This window comes from Tamandua tetradactyla, chromosome 5, assembly GCF_023851605.1.
Source record: "Tamandua tetradactyla isolate mTamTet1 chromosome 5, mTamTet1.pri, whole genome shotgun sequence".
In the NCBI taxonomy this organism is placed as follows: domain Eukaryota; kingdom Metazoa; phylum Chordata; class Mammalia; order Pilosa; family Myrmecophagidae; genus Tamandua; species Tamandua tetradactyla.
This window is the reverse complement of record NC_135331.1, coordinates 39,124,170-39,129,625: the sequence shown is the minus strand read 5'-3', so window position 1 is coordinate 39,129,625 and position 5,456 is coordinate 39,124,170.

Sequence of the window (5,456 nt, the reverse complement as noted above, 5' to 3'; positions counted from 1 at the left end):
AGAAGACATCCTAGTGTTAAGGTGGCAGTTCACAATGTTAGGTGTACTGAAGTTTAGCCTGGGGAGCAGTTTAAAATAAAACAGCACCAAGCTAGAAAAATTAAATCAGAACCTTGGGTAGTGGGACGCAAGGATTGATAATTTTTTTAAATTTCCATGTTATCCTAAAGTGCAGCCAGGATTGAGAACCAATGTGCTCAATTCTTATAAGATTGATATTTGGAGAATGATTGGCAGGTCCATAAAACTCATCCAAAGCAGTTGGAGAATGACTTAATCTTCCCTGTAGTAGATTAAAAGTAAGTGCTACAGGGTGGGCCCCGGTGGCTCGGTGGCAGAGCTCTCACCTGCCATGCCAGAGACCTGGGTTCGATTCTTGGTGCCCTCCTATGCAAAAAACCAAAAAAGTTAGTGGTACATAATAACATTCAATTGTAATCAGACTTCAGAAATTTGTGAAAAAAACAAATTTCTTTGTCAAGGCCAAGGTCACTCATAACACAGGTCCTGAGATAAGAACGTTGCTGGCAATAATAGCTAAAAAGTGAGAATTCACTGTATTTTAGGTATTGCTCAAAGTGCTTAATGTGGATTAACTCAATTAATCCTCGGAACACTCTTATTATGTAAATACTGTTAACTTCTTTATGCAGGTAAGAAAACTGAAGCTGGATCTGGCTTCAAGTTCTGGCTCCAGTACTTAATAGTTGTATGGTGGTTTTAAACATGTTGCCATACCTCCAAGCCTCAGTTTTCTTATCTATGAAATGGGGATACTATTTTCCAATCAGGTTTTCTTAGGGATTGAATGAGAATATATGTAAAAACTTAGCACAATTTTTGTAAATAATAAATGAAAAATATTTGCTGACACATTAATAATATGTTAAGTCATTAAAACATTTTGTCATTAAATAACATAAATAACATAAGTCATTAAAACATTTCCCCAAATGCAGGTAATTCAATATACTCAATCATTGATTGGGGAATAATCAATCGTACTCTTTCTCTGAAAGTCTTGAGAGGATTAAGATAACACTAATAATTAACCGATTAACTCCCATCCCATGTCCCCACTGACTTGCCTGTGCTGTAGTCTCTGCAATGTAGCTAGTGCCTCAAAAATGCCAATCTGGTCATGTGACATGATATTCACCCTCTGCTTTATCATTTTCTCATTGCTCTTAGAATAAAGGCAAAAATATTTATTCAGTCCTCCACACCCCTGACCTCTCTTTAGCTGTCTCTTAAGACTGACTTTCACTGGACAGCTGGACAGTGCTTTTTTTTTTTATTTTCAGATTTTAAAAGCTCCTATGTTTATGACTCTCCCAGAACTTCTCTCTGGAATATTCTTTCTGTGCTCCTGCCCTACTCATCTCCTAGAGCTTAAGAGAAAGATGGGCCCTCAGGAAAACTGTCCCATCTCCTTTCCCTCACCCCATTTGTTACGCTTAGTCTGAGGTATCAATGCGACTAGGCTATAGTGCCTATTTTATTTAATAAACCATTCATTGAAGTGCTGATGTGAAAGTATTTTGTAGATGCAGTTGATATCTACAGTCAACTTTTAAAAAAATATTTAAAGTTGACTTTAAGCAAGGGATATTACTCTTGGAAATATGGGTGGGCCTCATCTGATCAGTTGAAGGCCTTAATAGCAAAACCTAAGGTTTCCCAGAAAAGGAGAAATTCTGCCCCAAGGCTACAGCACAGAATTCCTACCTGGATTTCTACCCTGCCAGCCTGCCCTATAAATTCTGAGCTATAGGCTGAAACATGAACTTGTGTCTGAGTTTCCATCCTGCCAGCTTCCCCTGCAGAGTTTAGACTTGCCAGACACTATAATCCTATAAGCCAATATCTTAAATCTCTCCCTCTCTCACTCTCTCTCTACATATACATATATATATATATATATATATATATACATATGATGAGCTCAGGGCTTCAAATTCTCAGCTCAAATGCCATCTAAATGACTTGAAAGTTTCTATGACTGCCTTGAATTAAACCTTTATCTCCCATAGCCAAAGATCTGAAATTTCTGAAAATGAACCCCAGGTTGGCTTCATGATAGTACAAATTGAATACCCAAACTACTAGACTGTCTGCTGTTAAGACAAGGACATTGGTTGGAAAGGAAGGACTGGGAAGCTGCAATTTGGAATAGGGACATACAGGCAGATCATGAGGCAATGGAAGACATTGGGCCCCTAAAACCTGCTACGTCGTCTTTGTCAGTAGGAGCACCCCTTCCTTCTCTGGGAAGATTAACCTGCCTTGTGTGATGAACCTTTAAGGGCATACTCTGAAGGAGTTGTCTTGCACGAAACTGCTGATTCTCCTCAGGACCTATTCCTACCCCCTTTTGCATCTCAACATACAACAGACTCAGGTTCCAGGAAAGGAAAGAACCCATTACACTGCACACTTTACACTACCAATCTTTTCTACCAGCTTTCCTCAAAGAGATTTTCAGCCTTGTATCATAGTGACTGTGCTTTGGGTAAAATAAAGAATCAATCCGTTTGGAAACTACTGGACACTGACTTTGAACTAACACTAATTCCACGGGTCCAAAATGTCACTGTGGTCAGTTAGAGCAGGAGCTTAAAGATCAAATGACCCATGGAGTTTTATCTTAGTTCCATTTCTCAGCTGGTCCTCATATGCATCCTGTGGTTATTTCCCCAGTTCTGGAATGCATAGTTGGAAGAGGAATACTCAGCAACAGGAAGATTCCCCAGATTTGTTCCCTGACTTATGGCATGATAGCTATTATGGTAAGAAAGGCCAGTGGAAGCCACTAGATCTGCCTCTTTGTAGCAAAGTAATAAACCAAAAATATTACCACATTTCTGGATGAATGGCAGAGATTAGTGCCACCTTGAAGGACTTGAATGCTGCAAGTGTGGTAATGCCCATTCAACAACCCTCTTTGGCCTGTGCAGGAAACAGCTGGATCTTGAAGGATGACAGTGGATTTTCATAAACTTAACCAGATGGTGACTCCAGTTGCAGCTGCTTTTCCAGATGTGGTGTCATTGCTTGAGCAAATTAACATACCACATGGTATCTGGTACATAGCTGTTGTCTGGCAAATATGTTTTCAAGAAAACTGCTGCATACCTGAGTAAGGTTCAAGTGTCAACTCGGCCAGGTGTCAGTACCCAGTTGTTCTGTTGTTGTGGACTTAAATCATCAGCATGTAAATTTCATCTCTGGCTTATTAGATGTGCAGTCAGCTAAAGGGAGTGCCTTCTGCTACAAATGAGACTTAAAAGGCAAAATCAGAAGAGAGAGAGTAGAGTAACCCAGAACAATGCAGCTCAAAGTTCAGAGCTGGCTCAGACCCAGACATTTGGCAAAGCAGAAAGAAACTGCCCCCGGGAAAGCTGTTTGAACACAGAAGACGGGAGAGAAGTCCAGCTGACACTGCTGTGTGCCTTCGTATGTGACAAAGAATCCTAGATGAAAGAAAACTGCCTTTCCTCTGAGAAACAGTAAATTTGTAACTAAATAAATCCCCCTAATAAAAGCAATCCATCTTAGGTGTATTGCCTTCTGGCAGCCTTAGCAAATTAAAACAATATCTGTTCATAAAGACCACCAGAAGCAGTTTGCTTTTAACTAGTAAAGCCAGCAATACTCCTTTACTGCCCTACCTCAAGGGTATATCAACTCTCTTGCCTTATATCATAATTTAGCTTATAGGTGTAGTGATTGACTTTCCTTTCCACAAGACATCACTGGCCCATTACCTTGATGATATCATACTGATACAACCTAATGAGCAAGAAGCAGCAATTACTATAGACATATTGGTAAGACATTTGGTGCCACAAAGTGGGAAATAAATTGACAAAAATTCAAGAAATTTCCATCTCAGTGAAATTCCTCAGTCTAGTGTTGTGGGGCATGGTAAGGTATTCCTTCTAAGTTGAAGGATAAACTATTAAATTGTGGCCCCTCCTACAACCTAAAAAAGAGGCACAACTGCCAGTGGGCCTCTTTGGATTTTGGAAACAACATATTCCTCATATGGATGTGCTATTCAGGTCTATTTACTGAGTGACCTGAAAAGCTGCTGCTTTTGAGTGGGTCCCCTAAAAGGAGAGCACTCTACAGCAGGTCCACGTGGCAGTGCCAGCTGCTTGCCACTTGAAGTAGAGGATCCAGCAGAGTCATTGGCACTCAAAGTGTCAGTGGCAGGTGTAGATCATGTGTATAGCTTTTAGCAAGACCCCATGGGTGAATCGCAGCACTGGCTTTTAGGATTTGGGTACAAATCCCAACCATCTTCTGCAGCTAACTACTCTCCTTTTGAGAAACAGCTTTTGGCTTCCATCCAAAAAGAGACAGAATGCTTCATTTTGACTATCAATTTACCATGCAGCCTGAGTTGCCTATCATGAACTGGGTATCGTCTGACCCATCAAGCAGTAAGTTCTGAATATACAAGTATATTCTATCATCAAAAGGATGTGGTATATCAAAGACCAGGGTTGAGCAGACCCTGAAGGCAAAAGTAGGTGACATGAGGAGGTGGCCTAAATGCCCACAGCCCCTGCTCCTGCTACATTGATTTCTCTCCCAGCCTGCAGTTATGGCTCCCTGGGGATTTCCCTTTGATCAATTGACTGACCAAGGAAAAGCTCAAGCCTGGTTTACATATGGTTCTGTTTGATACATAAGTACCACCTGGGAGTGGCATCTTCAGCAGTTTTCTGGGTCATTCCAGAAGAACAGTGGTACAAAAAATCCTCCTAATTGGCAGAACTTCAAGGAGTACACCTGTTATAGTTTGCTAACTGCCAGAATGCAACACACCAGAGACAGATTGGCTTTAAGTAAAGGGGATTTATTTTGTTAGTTCTTCAGAGGAAAGGCAGCTAACTTTCATCTGAGGTTCTTTCTTACGTGAGAAGGCACAGGGTGATCTCTGCTGGCCTTCTCTCCATGCCCCTGGGTTCCAATAACTTTCCCCAAGGTGATTCCTTTCTGTGTCTCCAAAGGCCTGGGCTGAGCTGCGAGTGCTGAGATGAGGTATGCCAAGCTGCTTGGGCTGTGCTACATTGCGCTCTCTCATTTAAGCACCAGCCAATTAAGTCAAACATCATTCATTGCAGCAGGCATGCCTCCTAGCCGACTGCAGATATAATCAGCCACAGATGAGGTTCACACGCCATTGGCTCATGTCCACAGCAACAGAATTAGGTGCCTTCACCTGGCCAAGTTGACAACTGAATCTGACTACCACAATGCCTAATTATTCATTGTGCTTAGAGGGGGAAATGGCCAGAGGTGTATTTGTATAACAATTGAACTGTGCCCAATGGCTTGTCTGTGTAGTTAGGGATTTGGAAGAAACATGATTGAAAAATTGAAGATGAGGGGTCAGCGCCAATAATGCAGAGAAGTATGTGCAGCCTTTTTGAATGGGCAAAAAC